The sequence below is a fragment of the Pinus tabuliformis genome, chromosome 6 (assembly GCF_031772625.1).
Source record: "Pinus tabuliformis cultivar Carrire ecotype Pingquan chromosome 6, CPIR1, whole genome shotgun sequence".
Classification (NCBI taxonomy): domain Eukaryota; kingdom Viridiplantae; phylum Streptophyta; class Pinopsida; order Pinales; family Pinaceae; genus Pinus; species Pinus tabuliformis.
Window position 1 is genome coordinate 1039045273 of NC_142292.1, and position 20586 is coordinate 1039065858.

Consider the following 20586-nt stretch of genomic DNA (forward strand, 5'->3'; position numbering starts at 1 on the left):
TTCATCTATGCCCAAAGAGAGGGGTGGTGGATACATAGATTTTATGATTTCAAAGAATGTATTGGTGATATGAACATCATCCCCTAGCTCATCTAGTTGGATCGTACATAAAAGAATTCCATTCATAGCATGGTTATGCTATGATAAATCATTCATACTGACGTCTACATCATCACTTCATCCCCAACATGTGAAGAACTTGTTGAGTACGTTGGCAATTTATTGTCATTGATGCAGGTCTAGTCATTGTTATCAAATGATGTCAAGTTCAAGGGAAGCTTGTTGAGGTCTTCATGCATGATGGTCATGTTGTTATTGATGTCTAGGATGGTTCCATTAAAAATGTGCTTAGCTTATTATGGCTAGATTGTTGGCTGAGTAGCCTATTATTGAAGGCATTTTGTTTTGCATTTAACTTGCTCAAAAGAACCTTAAGAGTGCTTGGTTGGATAGTCCTCTTGAAGACCTTTCCAATAGTATATGGCACTTAGCTTAACTCCCAAGGAATCACTACTACATTTAGGGGGGTTTTAAGACAATATTTGAGTCAATTGTCTTAACTTAAGACAAAAAGAAACTTGTGTATTGTCTTAAATATTGTCTTTAAGTGGGTGTCTCAAAATTTAATGTCTCAAAATTATTGTCTTAAAAAATTGTCTCTATAAAGACAATATAGAACACATATTATTATTGTCTCTATAAAGACATGAATTATTGTCTATTAAGAGGCAATTTCATTTGTCTATTTAGAGACAATTTCATTTGTCTTTGTAGAGACACTTTCATTTTTGTCTCTTTATAGACAATTACATTTTTGTCTTTTCAGAGACAATAGTTGAGATTAAAAGCATATTGTCTCTATAGAGACTATATGTCCATAATTCAAATTATTGTCTCTCTAGAGACAATATAAAAAAATATTTAAAAATAAATAAATAAAATCATTTTAAATGTTCTTTTAAGGTGGTTTCAACATTCAAAGTTCCCAAATAGTGATTTTAATTACCTTAAATCTCTATTGTTTATGGATACCAATAGAATAAAAAATAAATAAATCCATTATTTTTAAAGCTAACAACAAAGTCATTTTAAATCTAAATGAAAAAACAATTCTGGAAAGCAACATTGAAAATAATAAGGCAACACACTTATATTTGTTGAAAATACATTCATGTCATTTGAACATGCAGGATCCTCAATTGGAACTTCATTTTAAGACATATTATGAGGCAAAAGAAAAATGTTCTAGATTTCTCCATCCTACAAGAGGGTTTACTCTCTAACATATAAATTCAAAGCTTGAATCACATTAAATGGTGGAAATTAAATTCATATCCAGTTGTTAAACCACAATTTCAAGACCCTTGTATAATTGGAATTGGCTTCCTTGATACAAAAGAATTGTAATAATGTATATGCATTTGAATCTGCAATTGATTAATAATTTTGTCTTCATGAAGGTTTTACAAAAGATGGAAAATTGACACAGGTCCCCACAACATGATATAGGTCAATTCTCAATCTATTGGTCACCTACAAAGTTATCTTCTCCACTACTGTTTTCACAATTCGAGTTGGCTCCATCAACTGCTTGCAGCCCGAGAATTGCTGCAATTGGTATCCAAATTGGTGGTGATCTAGTTCCTAATGAAGTTTCATATCTAATGAATCTAATTCAGGTAATGAACTATTATGATCGACTTCATAGCACGTTGAAGTTGCATAGAAGTCTCTATCACTAGCTTTTTTCTGGGTAATTAATTGTTTCTTGGAGGCACACCAAACCACCCATCATTCTTCCTGTTAAGAATAAAATAGGTCGCGGTCATCCTTAGAAAAGCCAAGCCACCCAGAAGAAACCTAAATCCGGATCAGCTTAAAGCCCTAAAAAGCCTTAGAAATAATAAAGACATTGTCATTTTAAAAGCCGACAAAGGTGGCGCCACTGTCGTTATGGATTATGCAGATTATATAAACAAAATGAAAGACCACCTATACAACAGTGGTAGTTACAAAAAGCTTGAGAAAAACCCCATCTCCAAAATCACAAACCTCGTTAAGAAAGCCATTAAAGAAACAAACCTTGATGATAAAATAAAAAAGAAATTGACTCCTAACAGCGAAATCACCCCTAGGATCTATGGAGCCCCTAAAATTCATAAAAAAGATGTCCCCCTTAGACCCATAGTCAACACCATAGGGTCTCCCACTTATGAGTTAGCCAAGTACGTCGCTAGCATTCTATCCCCTCTAGTAGGTAAGACTAGCTCTTACATCAAAGACTCCAATCAATTTGTTAATCACATAAAAAACACCAAGCTAGAACCTGGAGACAAAATCGTGAGTTTTGACGTAGTCCAGCTCTTCACCAAAATTCCCCTAGATGAGGCCATCCAAGTAGTAAAAGATGTAGCAGATCCCCAGACCGCCAAATTAGCCGAAATCTGTCTCCGCTCAACCTTCTTCTCCTTCCAGGGCGAAATATTTGAACAAACTTCGGGTGTTGCTATGGGCTCACCTCTCTCACCTATCGTGGCAAACCTTTTCATGGAAAAATTTGAGAAAAAGGCACTAGACTCATATCCACTAAAACCCAAATCCTGGGCTAGGTTTGTGGATGACACCAGTGTCAATTGGCCTCATGGCGAGAAAGAGCTAAGCAAGTTCCTGGATCACCTCAATAGCTTGTCCGAAGACATCAAATTCACCATGGAAGTTGAAGAAAATAATTGCATTCCTTTCTTAGACATGCTCCTGATTAGAAGAGAGGATGGTTCCATTGGTCACAAAGTTTTTAGAAAAAAAGCTCATACAGATAACTACCTTCATGCCGACTCTCATCACCACCCCGCCCAAAAAATGGGGGTACTACAAACCCTCTTTACTAGAGCTTATAGAATCTCTGATATACACCATACCGATGAAGAAATTTCCTACCTTAAAAGAACCTTTGCCAACCTAGGGTACAGCAATGAAAACATATTCAAAGCCATCCAAAAAGCTAAAACTGTTAACAATAAAAACAAATCAAAAGACGACCCAACCTCCAATACCTGCCTTCCTTACATCCAAGGGGTCACTGACAAAATAGCCAGAATCCTCAATAAGAAAAATATAAAAACTGCTTTCAAACCCTTGTCGACCATTAAGCAAAGAATGAGATCTGTTAAGGATAACCAAGAGCCATTTCAGCAAAAAGGAGTTTATATCATCAAATGTTCATGTGGGGATCAATACATAGGAGAAACTGGTAGATCGGTTAGGATTAGACTCAAAGAGCATAGTGCAGACATTCGTAACGAAAGAACCAAGTCCTCAGCCCTAGCTGAGCATGTTGGTAAAACTAATCATCACATTTGCTTAGAAGACACCAAGGTCATTGCTAATGTAGAACACCAATTCAAACGTAAAGTTAGGGAAGCTATTGAAATCATTAAGCATCCTAAAAACCTTAATAGGGATGGTGGCATGGAAATTAGCAAAAATTGGAACCCTGTGCTAACCCCCGCTAATAATCTTAATAACAATGTTAGAAATTCCTAACCTGCCAATCAGATTAATAATATTAACCTGCTGCTCCTAAAGAATCCGAGACAAGATGAAACCTATGAAATTTCCTATAATATAATTAAAATTAATCATCTAATAAAGGGTATATAAAAAACATTAATGGATGCATATAATAGAAGCATTAATATTAATTAAATAATAAGGCTAACATTAACCTCATCAAATATAAAAACAATTATAACCTTTAAATAGATATTATAAGCATGTATAGAAGAACATTAATAAATATCTTAATAAATAACATATATAATGATATAGATTAGCAACTATAAGTAAAGCATCTATTATAATAGATAAATAATAAATTTATTAATAAGTATACATTGTAGAGCATTAATAAATATCATAATAAATAACTATTATAGGAGATATCAATAGGTATATATAGAAGAACTTGAGCTAATTTCATAGTATATAGCATTAATGTTAATATAGATTATAAGAGCAAAATAATAACATAGAATTAGAATAACATTAACAATATAAATAATAAATATAAACAAAAAAGCATTAAATATTAAAATACTAATAAGAATAATACTAAGGAATCTAAGGATTACAAAAAGAGATTTTAATAACAAATAAATTAATTTATAAGAAGATATAATAAATAAACCTACATAACAATAATATTAAAACCTCATTTTAATCAATTAAAAAAAAGCATCATAAATATACCATAATTAATAAAACATAAATTTAATTATGAAGCATAATGATAAAAATAAAAAAATATAATATGGTAATATTAATATAAAAATTAAAAATAAAATCAAGGAGTTATTATATTATTAATTATGAAATCAAAAAACCTAAAAGATAATAATAAATTAATCATCAATGAGGTAAAGAGTCGGCCATTGGTCTTCACAACCTAGGTTCTTCATATTTATACCTTGCATTTCCTTCTTTTCTCCTCACATTTTGTCCTGATGATGAGTCTAGTTTCAGACTCGAAACGTCGACTTAAAAGCATGAACACTGTGGAAAATCCGAACTCCATTCAAGAATAAAATAGTAAATTCTTGTAAGGAAAGTTTATAACATTGCTCAACCATTTCCAAGAGAGCCACTTACTGAAATAAAATAAAATAAATGTAGTGTGTACCTGAAATATAAATGTGTGCACTCTTAGTATTTCTTCATTATCACTTGCCTTGCCTTGCCTGATTCCCCAAAGCACCTGCAAATGCAATAATAGAGTCATTTTAGTTTATTTATAATAAAAACCCATACCATCTTTATAATAATTAATAAGTAAAATAAAATTAAAATTTTGAAAACTTATTAAACTCTCAATATAAAAATGGCTAAAAAAAATCAATCTACTCTTTAATATAAACATAATTTTTAATGATGATACCATCTCTATTTTTGGTTGGTAGCACTGTTTGTTCCCATTCACTTGAAATCATTTCTTTAGAAAAGTATTTAACTCGTTATTTTAAGAATTAGAATAAAGACCCGATCCAAATAACTTCCCTCAGATACAATCTCTAAAATGAAACATCACTTTTAATGTGCTTCTGAGTTTTTATAACATTTTTGTTTAATGTGATTTTACTAAGTTTTTATAACATTCTTGTTTATGTTATTAAAGTGACAAGTGTCATATTTTTGTATCAGTTGTGTTTATGTTCTAGAGCTTATAAATTTGCAGGGACAAACAACATGATCAAAGGCACAATTTGGGAGAACAGTTGTTATGGAGTCGTTAAGCTCGCCTGTTATATTATCGCTAAACCTAAAAAAAATTAGGTCAACTCCCATGCATTTCCAAGAAAATATAGAAATAAGTAGCATAGAATATCTTGAACCTAAACCTAATCATGTTGTGCAACTATCCATTGGAGGTAGCATTCCAGAGTGTCTCTTCACGTTGAGTTGGTGGTATCACTTTCATGGATGATCAACTCTGCAAATTTTGGCATTACAGACATGGGGAGTGAAAGAAGCATAACCAACCCTCCTCCATTAACACCATCATCATGACATGGGTGAGAAGGTAGGAAAATAATTTCCCGTATGTCTTCTACTCCGACTGGACCAACATGGAATGGCTTTCCCCATCCAAAATATGCATCGTTCAGAGGAAAGTGACACCACGACGAAGCATTGAGCACGTCAACTCCTTCATTCTCTGATCTCGGAGGCTTCTTCACTTCCAAATAATCAATGGAAGATCTCACAAACTTATCAGTGATTGAGTTCTTGGTGTCCCTTATCAACCTTGTAGCATAACAAAGTGGGTATTCCACAAGATCCCTAGCTCTTGAAGCTGCACATGCATCTGTGAAAGCATTTCCATAATATGAAGATGGCAGTTGGGGATCGATCCTGACACGTATGTCCACAACAAAAATAAATTTGACAGACCTTGAGGACCCAGAAAAACCAAGGGCCCTAGTCCTACATCTCCATACATGGGCCCCCACAACTTCAAATGTTGTTATGAAATGAAGAGAAGAGTCTTCTGTCAGTATTTTAGGTTTTCCATATTCGTTCTTAAGTTGATCATCTTAAAATAAAATTCATCAGGGTTTCTAGATGTTGCTTTCTCTCGAAGCCTCTACATTATCAATAATAGTCTAAACCATCATAAGGAAAGATAGTGAAGAAAATCATACAAACAAAGTAACATATGAACATGCATAAGAAAATGCACGCCGATATATATAAATTACACAGACAGCTATATCATAAATGAGAGATGTCACTATGGATCCATGCCATTTCACAAAAGGAATATTATGGGTGATTATATGCAACTTTTCCTGTTTGCAAACATTATGAGAAACAATTTCAACCCAAAAATAATTTATCGAAAAAATAATATATAAAGAAATTTTGCATGGCATACCTAGATGTTTTCCTGCTTCTTGTGATAATCACGAGCCCTAAGTACATAGTCCTTATGTTTCTCTAGTAACCCAAATTTATTCATTTCAGCCCTACATGGACAAAATGCTAATAGTCTAATGTTTTCTTCTTAATTTATATTTCTAGGTTTCCAAAGTTTACAAACAAATATGCCAAAAATCATATTATTGTATTAATTTTTACAAAATAAATCACTGACTGAAAATTCTGAGGAAGAAATACATCCAGTTGGGCGTTTTCCTTGTGATCCTACTACTTTAAAACATTTCTTAACGACGATAAAATTGAAAACTAGATAGCGTAAATCTGCAAAGACAAAACAATTTAAAAATATAAATAGAAATTTCTTTAGTGTACTCTTCATCATTACTGAGTGCCAGACACACAATCTAGATACCATGATTACTGGCTAATGAGCCAATAAAGCAATAAGACTATATGTTCTAAATTAATAACAAGATAAACATCAAGTTCATATAGTTCAAACCTCAAGCTGTCGAGTCTAGAGTTCAAACTTCTAGCTGTTGAGTTGTTGTTGTTCAAACTTCAGTTCAGGCTCTAAAGCCCTTTGCTTCAGCTTCAACCTTCAGTCAATCAACATACAGATTTCCTAAACTTCAGCCTGATAGGTGCAGAAAAAAGTTGGATATTTTTTTCTATCAGGTTGTATCTCAAGTTTGGCTTGCAAGCAGGAAACTAATGGGGATTTTCAAAGCCCAAAAATGTCATGAATACTAGTGAAAATCCAGTTGTTTCTATTCTAATCCATACAGAAATATGGTTCAAGGAATAACAAGGAGAATTTGCAACTAGTCCCTGCCTTTAGACAATAATCCACAACTTTTTAAAAACTTTTAAAAGAAACAAAACAAAAATTGTGTCACAATTTGTTCAATCTATTCAAAACTAAAGGTGTATATGTTCAAAAAATATAGCATAAACAAAACCAACAAATTTATTGAGCTAGAATGCAATAAATTTTCCAAAAACATAAACCTCAAGTTTCCAAAAGCATATTACAAGAGAACTGTAATCTGGCTACAAATGACCCATTTTTATATTCGGGATTAATTTGGCAAATTGTAAACTTATTCTAAATGGAAAACGTATAAGGCAGAAAACCTTTTCTATTAAAAAAAACTATAAACAAGTCAAATTGCAACCAATGAAGTTTGAGTGTTAGGAATCACTCTTAAATGGAATATAAAACATACACAGGTTGACAGGTAGGTTGGTTTTCTTTGCTCCAATAGTCACATTTTTGGAATTTATTGTAAATATTTTCAATATGATTGTAATTCTTAAAACATGTTGAGAAATAAGTTATATGAGATCGATTAGTTAGATGCTTGTGATTTCATTGTGCATTGGAGAAATATTTAAGATAAGAGTAAGGGTTCTTGGGCCCCCTTAGTGCCTTCAGATAAAATTCAATTAAAAATGGGTATTGAAGAATTCTTTGTGCATTGGAAGACTGCTCTGTGTTGTGGCTTATCAAGCAATCCTTGTGTATGGAAAATATATTTCCTTTCATTGGAGTTTCTTTGAGAGTAATATCCTAAGGGGTTGCCCCACAAAGTGCAAACTTCCTTCTACCTAAGTGCCAGGTCTGAGGGATATCTATTCTGCCAACATAGCCTTGGACTTGCAATAGATATCATCCCTTTGAAACTCATGCCATGTGCCAAGAATGGGAGTCTGTTGGGTAGCTTGACACTCCATTGACTTCACTAGCTAACCAAATCCCAATTTTTATAAAAGAAAAATATATTCTTAACACTGGCTCTTGAATGCCCTGAAAATAAGTTTTGAACATGGATTTTTTTATGTAACTTTAGGTCACATCTCCCTCCTCCCTCGTGTACTGGGCGCAATAAAATATTTTATTGTCAAATATATAATAAATATAACAATATTAAAAATATAACGATATTTCAATATCTATCTATTCTAAATATTTTTATTTTTATTTTCTAAATTATATATAAAGAATTTATACCATTTATTAATTTCACTTAGCATTCTTACTACTAATCCTCATAAACAAAATGAAATAATGAAATATTAAAAGTTGTTTAAAAAATACACAAATAAGTCCACATGGGGTAGCTCAAGCGGCAAGGGCCGTGGAAATGAAGTCTCACCGAACCGGAAGTCTTGGGTTCAAATCTTGGGCTACCCCTCCCCCGTAGAGGGGTACATAATGGACATGTAAATAAGAGAGTCCCATCCCAGCTTACAAAAAAAATAAACATTGAAACATTGTTATCAAAGTGATCCGCGCATGTTAAAATTAAGGTCCTGCAACATTTAACAATGGAGTGTAGCTTTATCTACATTCATGGTTGCAGCGTCTTCGCTGTTATCAAGCAGCCATATATGCACACTGACCCAGTGTTGCAGCATATTAAACGATTTTTACAATTAAATTAATTTTTTGTATTGTAACTGGATTTTGTTCGGACAATTTTTTTGGTTCAGAAAAACAAAAGAGCTACAAGTGATTAAGTGGTATTGCCAAACAGAGAGCCACCAGTGATTTTAATGGACAAAAAAACATATGAGATATCTACCGACTGAAAAAAGACCAGAAAGAAAAAAAGCAACTGATGAGATTGTAACACCCTCGGTCCTGGCCGGGGGTAATATTTTAATTACTTTTGACTTTAACTTTAGGTAACAAATGTTATGTAAGGACGTGTTTAAAGAAACTGTTGTTAATTATTAGTTGATTTTCTAATAAAATTAATTCGTGGAAAAGAAGGGAAGGAATGGGGACTTGGGCAGTTATGGATTTTCTTTCATGAAACCTAGAGATAAAGATATGAGAGGTGAATAGCCAGGGGGTTAGCCACGAGAAGAGGGAAGAGGGAGTACCACCTAAGAGAGAAAGAATAGAATAATACTGCCAGGAGGGTCATCCTGAGCTGGTTGGAACCAGTGTAGACTTTCTGGTCAGATCTAAAAGATCTGCTGCAATTCCAGACTGGACGAGGGAGGTCTAGAGGTCTGTGAATGAATTAGTCAGAGAAGGTTGTAAAATTACCAATTGCACTGGGAAAGAAGCAAGGGGGGAATCTGAACGTAATTGCTGATTCCATTGGTAGGGAGGAACAATCCCATTCACATTCCATTTTCCTGGTTTGGCTGTGCACAAATCAGATAAGTCTTGATCCTTTGTTGTTGGTTTATTATTAAAAGGTGTCACTAGAAAATATAATTGCAATAAGTTCTAATATCTCTGTTATTAGTTAAGGAATAAAAGCTAGCTAGTGAAAATTATGCTCACTCAGTTCAACCCTTTTGTTATAAATTTGTGGACAATATTTACATAGAAAGAAAACTATGTTAAGGTTGCAAGTATAAGGGCAGAAATCATATTGTTGTTACATAGATTTATGTCAGAACCCAATGGTTTAGTGGGAACTGAACAACTCCGAAAACGAGTAATGAGGGGGTAGGGAGTTGGCAATCTGCCAACTTCTCCTGTAACTGGATTGGTCTTGGACCTGTAGCCTTTAATTGAAATGACCTTAAGGTAACTAAGAGCCCGATATCTAGTAGTTTATTTCTTGCCAAGTTCTGTTAAAAATAAAAGAAAGAAAGTAAATGCATTCACCAGCATACAAGTAATGATACGATATTTTAACATACAACTGCAAGATTCGAAAGCAATAAACATGCATTAACTTGAATAAACAATATTGACCTTAATTTCCAGAAGAGTGTTAACCCTGAGAGCTTGGCAGAGTCATGTTACTTAGTAAGAAAGAAAAATTTCTTTAAATGACAGCAAATCCATTAAACAGTCGTAATACTGAGTAATAAACAGTAGGGTTTAGGCCGTTGTGGAACTGAATGGTAATGAATCACTTAACTGTAAAATACAATAATGAAGATAAAACCAGAGCATTGTAATAACCGCAAACATACCTCTGTAATTAAGACATTTGGGTGATGAAACCCTCGATATACACAAAAGTAGCTTTAGAAAACAAAGACCTGAGACAAACCTTTTAGTAATTACAAGCTGCGGAAAATAAAGAACAACAAGAATTTATATAACTGTAATGAACTTAAACATGTTCATTTCTATACCCTGAATGAATTTTCTTTACAGGGGAACCGATAATGGAGGAGTTCCTTCATAATTGTTCACAAAAAAAAACATAATGGAAAACCCTTGTCATCTGAGCGACAATATACTTGTCTCAGTAAAGAAAACTGAAGTAGAAGGAGACCGTGGCCTTAAACCCCTGGGCTCTAGCCATCAACAGTCTAAATCATTAAATAGACATTCACAGCAAGGATCGAAGAGGAAACGATATATGTGCCAACCTGGAGTCAAAGGGTAGTGCTTGTGGGCAAGCTCTGCTGCTCCATTTGCACAGGAAACCACCATAAACTGCTCAACCTGCAAACAGAAGCGGCACAGGAAGCCACCATAAACTGCTCAACTTGCAAAAAGAAGATGCCTTCAGATAACATTGCATATGATTATAAATTTAAATAACCATATTGTGAGATGAACAGGCCAAGCAAATGGTTCTTACCTGATTTTTTGGGAACTCAATGACCTGGTCGAATCATGATTGGGGTCGATTCACCTGGGCACACATGTTGTAGTCTGTCACAGAAGTTTGAAGAACCCCAAATTGCTGGAGGAAGAAACAAGAAACTATGGAAAAGTTGTGCACTGTAAGGACAGAGCTGAGGGCAGTAAGGGGTTTGGAAAAAGATGAAATGTCCTTGGAAGCTTTCTGGAAGCACCCACAGAAGAGAAGATAGAACTGTACCAAGTAGAAGAATTACAAGCTGTAGGAGAGCCATAGCACGACAGAACCACCATATCCGGGGAAAGGGTTGCAGAGCAGTGTCCAAACTCTAGTAGGAAGGAAATGAACTCTTCCTGCAGCAAACCCCACTCACAATTACCATAAACCTTTTTCAGAAGACCATATCTGTTGGATCAAACCTCGGCCATCCAACCGTTCGATCATTGTCGAGTGGTGCAATGAGCGTGTGTACACCTAGAGGGTCTCTCGGGATACGAGAGCCACTAAGAAATTCCAAAGTTATCTATTAGCTTAGTCCTTTCTCAAATTGACAGGAAATGGAAGTATGTATTAAATATTTGGCTCAGGACTTTAGTCCAGCTGGTGTAACTTCAATGTAAAATTTAAGAGAGTTAAACTGTAGCCAGATAAGATATGTATGTATTGTGCATTAACTGAGAGTACATTTATTTATCTTATAATGACAACATTAAATATGATAAACGATTAAATTAATTACAGTGCTTACGTGATTTTTTCATATGGTTTTGGTAGTGTGTGTTACACAGATAAACTACTTAAAAATTTTAAAATATTTTAGTAGTGTATTATTCAAAATGAAAATCTATAATTTTACTTAAGGTATATAGGTTAAACATGGATTTGATTATATATATATAATGATAATGTATAAAAATGAATCAAATCTCTATATGTGCACATCATTTTTTTATTTTACATTATAAACAAATTTTGTGTTTTTTTTAACATTTGATAAATCCAAAATTAAAATAAATGTATACTAATTCTTAAAACAATTAACATATCTACTAAAATAATTTGGAAAATTAAACAATTATAAATAAAAAATAACACCATTTTTCTTTAAATGAGAAAATCTATGAGTTATGCAATACCAATTTATACCTTTTTTAAATTTCACCTTGATATTCTTCTCACTCTATACGGTGAATATAAGTACTAAATCTAAATAAAAAAGAAATACCAAATTTAAATAAAAAAACATAACAAAAATGATATATATATATATATATATATATATATATATATATAATATTTAGATGTGCAAACGTTTTTTTTTTTTATAACTATACATTCTAAAAACAAAACTTTTGGGCTTCCTTCTTAAATCTGAATTAAAATAAATGTATACTAATTCTTAAAACAATTAACATATGTAGTAAAAAGCTTGGAAAATTAAAGAATTATAAATCAAAAGTAATACCCTTTTTCTTAAAATGAGAAAAGTTATGAGTTATACAACACTAATTTATACCTCTTTTTAATATCACCTTGACATTCTTACCACTCCATACCTTGCATATAAGTATTGAATCTAAATAAAACCACTTAACCAAATGATATATATATGTGTGTGTGTGTGTGTGTGTGTGTGTGTGTACATACATACATATATATATCTATATATATATATATATATACATATATATATATATATATACATATATATATATATATATATATATATATATATATATATATATATATATATATATATATATATATATGAGAGCCACTAGCCTAGATCCATCTTAACCTAGATCTATCAAGCACCTAGAGGGATCAAATCTCTTAAGGTGCAAACCTTTCCTCAAGTTTTACACTCAAAAAATAGGTTTTCACCTCAAGAGATTGGATCCCTCTCAACGCTTTATAGATCCAGGTTAAAATGGATCTAGGCTAGTTATAATTATCATTTCAAATATATATAATGTTAAATGTAATATTCTAACAAATTTACCCTAGTCTAATCTCTCTATATATAATAAAAATAACTATATAAAGAGTTTAATGGATATATGATTTTTGCTTTTAAGTGATTGGGCTATGTGTTAATATATTAATATATAGAATGTGAATCATAAATATTTACGGATATTTGTAATTCATCATTATTTAATATTGAATTGACATATAACATTTTAAATACTAATATAAAAATTATAGTTATATATATATTCTCTTAAATTTACCTTAGTCTAATATATATATATATATCTATATATATATATATATATATATATATATATATATATATATATATATATATATATAAAGAGTTTAATGGATATATGTTTTCTACTTTAAAGAGGTTGGGCTATGAGCTTTGTTAGGGTTTCACTGTGCTAGGGTTACAGTGTGCAAGGGTTTGGACCCGCTGCCCACATTTTGCAGTGCCGAGTTTCTTGCTCACACACATCTCTGTCATTGTCCCTCATGTCGCCTTCTAACTCACCGGTCCCATGTCATACTCTCCTTGGGGAAGCAGGTCGGCCCCCTCCTTCAAATCCATTTTAACCGATGTCCATCACTCGAATGCAGGTTCCTCAACAAGCACAAGAAACGCTCAAGGAAAACAACCTGAATTGCTAGTGCTAGGAGCCCAATGGAAAACACGCTTGAAAGGTCGATACCTCCCTAAGGCCACAAGAAATATCTGAGTAGTGATCTTGAATCATTGCCTAGAACAATCTAGGCAGTTCATGCAAGATCATGCCATCATTTGCAAATTCATGGGCATTTGGCCCTGAGAGGCAGACATACTCCGTTGGATCCTACTCAAATGGCAGCTGAAAGCCCCATTTGACCTCCACCTTCGACCCAAGGGATTCTTCATAGTCATCTTTGAATACCTAGAGGAACACAAGCACATTCTCGACAATGGGCCCTTTTATATGAATAGTGTTGGCCTCTTTATGCTCCCTTGGGAACCCTGTTATAACCAAGAAAATGAATAGTTCAGCTCCCATTTGGGTGTGACTATATTCTCTGCGAGAGGACTTCTGGGAAATGGACATTCTGGAATCGATCGGCAACTCAATCGATGATTTTGTTCAAGTCTCAAAGATCACTCGGCATCAGAGGTTCTCTTCTTATGCCCACATCTGCATGTACATGAATATATCCCAACCTATGTCAGAATCTGTAGAAATAGATTAACAGGATGAAATCTAGTCTCAACCTATGGAATATGATTACATTCCTTTCAAATGCAGACTTTGTCATGAGTATGGACACTAGTTTCAGGATTGCCCACACCAGGCCACTCCCTCCCCTAAGGGCTTACGCAATTTCCTAAACAACGTCCTCCACCAGGTAAAGCCCCTCCTTCCCAAGTGCCATGAGTCCTAGATCATAATGCACTGGGACCTTTTGCGTCAACCCCTAATCTCTCGCCCAGTAACCACTTTTCCATATTAGCCTATTCAAGCACGAAATATAAATGAGTATCACTTGTAGAGGCACCTCCACCCCAAGAGGCCATGGAGGTTGTGGTCAATCCAAAAAACCCTAAGTAGAAGTAGCCAAGTAAACATAAGTCCCCGGATGGGAAACCAAAAAGAAAAGAAATACAACAAGTCCTCACCTAAATTCTCCATGACTTGGAGCATGATGTAAAATTGTACCAACTCGACTCTAATGAATGGGTAATGGTTTCCTATCTCCACAGCTAGGCCAATGATGGAATGGCAGAAATTCCCCAAGACTAGCTTGATCAATTCAACCAAACATACAAGGACTTGGAGCAGTGCCAATCTCAACTGGATCGTCCCCCTCATACGAACCTTGCCATCTCGAAAGGTGATGGGTGTAGTAGAAGGGTGGAATCTAAATTGAATTCTAGGAAGAAAGGGAGGTGACCCACTAGCGAGGTGATTTAGGAAGCAGGAGTGATCTTGTCAACTCAAGATAGGCCAATGTCCTCACAAAGTACTACCAGCGCTCTATCCCATCCCTTCTTAAACGAAGTTAGTCTCTTGGAACATAAGAGGCCTCAACTCCAAGGGTAAGTTGAGGTACTTGGAAGATCAGATCGAGAAAGAGAAATCATATATCATCATACTTCACGAAACGAAAGTAACATGGGAAAATCTTAGCGAAATCACAAGCAAAAGCTAACCCACGGTGGAATGTATGGCATTAGATGCTAGGGGTTGTGCTGGTGGGTTTGGAATCCTCTAGGATTCCATATTTATATCCTTCCAGAACTCTATGGCCTCCCATGACGCCCTTTTGAGTCAATTTGAATGCATCGACTCTGCTGAAAAATATGGCTTACTCATGTTTATGGCCCCATGTTGCCAGCGAAAAACATGGGTTTCTTAAGAAAATTGAGGTATGAAAATTGTGATTAGGGACCTGGGAGAAAATAAGGGAGGATAAAAAAGGGTTGGACTAAAGATATGGGCTTTGAGGACACAGAGTTTGTGAATTGAACCTACATATGGAACAGCCAGTGGGGCGGTAAGCAGTAGATTGCTTCGCGACTTGATCATTTTCTCATTTTTGATGATATTCTTCAGTAGGATCTCTTTTTCCAAGCCTCGATCCTCCCCTATATTAGATCAGATCACTGGCCTATTTGTTTAGAGATCAATTTACGAATGGCCCCTCATAATCATCCTTTCTAATTTGAGTGCTTTTGGTTGGATAGGCTGGATTTCATGGCTAAAATGAAAGCATGGTGGAAATAAATTAGAGTGAGGGGCAGGAATTTAATGGAAAATTTCCAGCTCAAACTGAAGGAACTAAAAGGGAAAATCAAGGAATGGAATCACTTGTATTCTGGTAATATACATTAGGAAAAAACAAGGTTAAAAAATTCCATGCAGTCAATCCAACAACGAATCATTCAGGAAGGGTGGTCAAAGGAAAAAATCCAAGTTTCAATGCCTCAAGGTGGGGGAGCGCAATACAAAATTATTTCTTAGAACTATGATAAAACATAGACATTTCAACAAGATCTTTTCTCTAAATGGATTTGATGGAAGGAGACTTGTGCAGCACGAAGAGATGATGGATGAGTTGATTGGGTATTTTCAAAACTTTTTTACGGAGTCGGTCATAGACAAAAGAAATTCCATTGATTGCATCAAGCAATACATCCCAAAATTAATCTCGGAGGATCAAAATGACACCCTCATGTGAGAGGTTTCCTATGCTGAAGTGGAGGAAGTAGTTCAAGCTCTCCCCTTGAACAAGGCTCTAGGCCTAGATGGGTTCACTTTTGAGTTCTTCAAAGCAGGTTGGCACTTCCTCAGTCCAGAAATCCATGCATTGGTAGATGACTCATGCCACTCTCAAAAGCTCTGGTTGGGGCTCAATGCTACATTTCTCACACTGGTCCCAAAGAAAGGCGCGACCCTAGATCCCAGCAGGTTCCATCCTATCACCCTATGCAACATGATATAAAAAAGTATTTGAGGTATTTAGGTCTGGCGGCTAAAGCCTCTCCTAAAATAGATCATTGGGCTAGAGCAGTTAGGTTTTGTGGAGGGTCATCAGATAATGGATGACATCCTGGTTGCACACAAAGCTGTTCACTCCTTATCCACCTCAAAATCCCCAAGTATGTTGATTAAATTAGATATATCAGAAGCTTATGATTTCCTGAATTGGAGCTATCTTTTGTCAATCCTGGAAGCTTTTGGATTCTCCTCCTCATAGATTAACTAGGTTAAGTCCATGATTGAAACCCCTTTCTACTCCATTATCATGAACAGGGCTCCTTCATGCCCATTTAGAGGATCTCGTGGTCTGAGATAGAGGGTCCCTATCTCCCCTTTCCTTTTCATCATCGTAGCAGAAGGCTTAAGCAAGATTATAAAGGAAGTGGTGGAGTCTCGATCCCTTCAAGGGCTAAAACTCTCTCGGGTAACACCTCCAATCACTCACCAACAATTTGTTGATGACAACATGATGTTTGGAAAGCCAACCCTAAGGGAAGGCAACCCTAAGGGAAGCGAGAAAATTTGGATCTATTCTGGAGGACTTCCAACAAGCATCTCAGACATTGATCAATGGTGACAAATATGATATTTTATTTTTCAAAACTCACCCTTGTGTGCAGAGTCACCTCACTCGATCTCTTGGTTTCAGAATTGGCCCTCTTCCAAGCACTTATCTCGACATCCCTTTGGTGGCTAACTCCTTGAAAGTCTCGCACTAGAAGGACTTGTTAAGCCATATCATCTAGAAGCTCTCTAGGTGGACCTTTTGAGTCTTAAATTCTCCACGGCAATTAGTTCTTCTAAAAGTTGTTCTCCAAGCTATCTCAATTTATCAGCTCTCAGCCCTTCCATCTCCCCATAGTATATACAGAGATCTAAGAAAAATTTCAGAATTTCCTATGGTCTGGTCCACAGATCGGTATAAAATGGGCCTTGGTAGCATGGGACAAATTATGCAAACCAAAGGTCTATGGTGTCCTTGGACTAAAGGATCTAGAAATTTTGTCCCAAACTCTCAACGCTAAATTTTGGTGGTAGTGGTTGCAAGGAGGATATGAGATATTGAAGGCAGTGTGGTCCTTTAAATATGGCATAGATGCTTGGTGAGACCCCCTAAAAGCTCATATCAACATGCCAAGTGGATCCTCCATCTGGAATAGGGCTAAAGACAATCGGGCATTGAATGAGGACCATGGTTTTTAGGAGATCATAAATGACAGTAAACCTAGATTTTGGGAGGAGGCCTCGACGTAGCACCCTAGACTTAATTTAGAGGAAATTATATGTGATATTCAAACCTTTACGACCCGTCAAGGTGCGGAGAAAGTTATATACTTTTGGTAAGACTCCAATGCATTGATGAAGTGGAGATTTTGGATGTCTCTGAATCATTGGCCAGTGTGGGACTCGCCCCTAGATTGGGAAGACCTCACCCTGATTCTGCGTAAGCGTCCTATTCTGAACAAAGGCAAACTAGACAAGCTTCAGTTGGGGCACCTTTCAAAATGTATGTTCTCTCTTAAAGAATCTTATTCGACACTTTCTACCTCATCTAACCAGGTTCCTGACCCATTATGGAAACAAATCTGGTACTCAAAGTTGTGGCCCAAGATTTCATCTTTTCTTTGTCTCATCGGGCATGGAAATATCCTTACGTGGGATAAAATTAGGAAAAAGGGCTTCTGCGGCCCCTCTCGGAGCCCCTTGTGCACAAGAGAGGAGGAATCGACTAACCACTTACTGAACATTTGTTCCAAATCTCGTGAGATTTCGGACCGGCTTGTTTAACTATTCAGGGTAAGTGACCAGTCGGACAATAGTTTGAAGGAATCATTAGAACAATGACGATGGACACTCTTTAGGAACCCCATTGTTAATATAGCATGGTGCATCTCATAGGGATTTTTCCTCTGGAACATTTCAAAAACTAGAAATAGAGAAGTATTCCACTCAGAGAGCATCTAGACTGACCAAGTCTAGAAAATGTTGATGAGAAATGTCAAGGAAACTATTTTAATCTCCTATTGGTCGGATGAGGATTGGAAGGCGATGGACAGGGAAAGGGAAATCTTGCTCGTACTAGATCTTAACTCGAACTCTTCCACCTCTGGGCCTATAGGCCCAAGTTCAATGAAATTCTTCTCTCCCAATTCTTTCAGTTGCCCGCCATGGGGCTTCCTCAAATTAAACTTCGAGGGATCCTCCAAGGGCAACCCGGGTCCGACTGTCCTTAGGGGATTACTCCAGAATGACAAGGGGAAAGCGATGAAAGTTTATGTAGCCTCATGTCGCAGCACCATGAACAACGTGGTTGAGTTTCTACTGTTGGAAAAAGGGTTACAAGTTGTAGGTCATGGGAGATTCTCAAATAACGATCATCATGCTGCAAAAATTGATAAATGGGTCCCCCACAAATCAGGTGATTAAGAGTTGGAGGCTGGAACTTATCGGTAAACATATTCTCTTGAGGCTATATTATTTTGAATATTTAATCATTGAGCATGTTGACTAGGAGGGAAACAAAGTGATAGAAAAGTTAGCAAACTGGGGTAGTAATCATTAGGACCATGAACTCATTAGGGATTGGCACCACCCCTGCATGATGAAACTCTTGAGGATCTCAGTAGGATTGTGGCCTTGGAATAAGCCTCCCCGATGGGGGTGAGAGGTGAAGAGGATGGAGTTCCCGAGGGAACACCTCGGCATTCATTTTAGGCACGTGGCCTCAGGTGGGTGGGCTAGCCTCCCTTCCCTCCCATAACACCTTGAGTATGGGTGAGAGTAAATTATGGCATGTGAGGTTTCATGTCACCTTGGGTCTCGAGGGTGGTGGCAAGTGTCTGAACATTATGGAGGGTTGCAGGGGTGTTCGTTCGGCATTCTACGTATGCGTGAGTACTGGTGTCTATGGTGTGGAAATTGTGGGAAGAAGTGGGAGTTGCAGAGATTCCCCTGTCTGAGTGAGGGGACGACATTGACATCACTATTTCCTCCCCTTCTTTCGAGTGTGTGTTGTTGTTAATTTCCGAATTGGGCTTCGTCACTGTGAGTGTGCAAGGAAAGCAGGGTATGGTTGTCTGTTTGGGGTGGTATTATGCCATTTCTATTTCATCTTGTGCAGTTTCAGTCTGGGTCGGGTGGGAACTAGTTTTTTCTAGAAAAAATGAGTAGTAGTGGTCCTCTTCAGTCCATTTATAGGCTTCTTTGTTGCTGGGTGGAGCCATTGGAGCAAAAATCTCAAGCTTTGGTTAATGTGGCTCGCGGGTGGCCACTTTAGGTGAGGTGCATATTTCTGGCTCATGGTAGGTGGTTGTTTTTTCTGTATTGCATGTACTCGGCACCGTGGGGAATGGAGGTTCAGCCGGGGCTGGTGGTGTCTCCTTCTATGTGGGAAGTTTGAGAAGTATCAGGAGGGTGGTATTTTGTTCATTCTAGTGGATCTGCGGAAGCCAACCATGTACCATGTTCGTCGCTCAGGGTATAAATGTTTCCTTCAATGTTGACAATGAAGTCATCCAAGAAAGGATTACATAATCTTATATCCTAGGTACAAGTGTGCATGTTGGGTCCCAACTAATCACACATGAAATTGATGAATAGACATGAGGATTTTTTTAAATATTATCATCATTGTCATATGGATCCAAACATATTTCCACCAAGATACTATGTCATCCATAACCAAAATATCATCCACATAGATACACAAGGTTAGTTATTGATATGGATTTATGTACTCTATGGTATGTACAAGTATTATTACACCATAATGTCATGACTAATCATCAACAAACTTATTTTACCAAGGTCCCTTAAGATTGTGGTAAAAACTTAGCAGGAAGAATTAAAGTGGAACTTAAAAGTTTAATTTTGTGTTACTGTGACTAGGTTAGGTAGGAGGTGCCATCTGAGATCCTGACAACAATATCAACAGATTTTACCAAACAACTATCTCTTTCACCAGGTTTCTCAATCATGGCCCTAAATTTCATCCAGACTTGCTCACATTGCTTAGAAGAACATAATATGCCATCCTCAAAATCCTCCACCTCCTCAAGTTAAAAAATAATATTAGGGGAAGGAAAAAT

General features: G+C 36.0%; 1 long non-coding RNA gene across 1 annotated transcript; it reads right to left on the minus strand.

Annotated features, from left to right (window-relative positions):
* Positions 1-1303: 1303 nt before the first annotated feature.
* On the minus strand, positions 1304-10828 carry LOC149262531 (uncharacterized). Its single transcript, XR_016249387.1, has 3 exons — positions 10384-10828; positions 4679-4753; positions 1304-1800 (listed from the first exon to the last, which is right to left on the minus strand). It is a non-coding gene; the product is annotated as an uncharacterized LOC149262531 (long non-coding RNA).
* Between the last annotated feature and the right edge of the window lie 9758 nt (positions 10829-20586).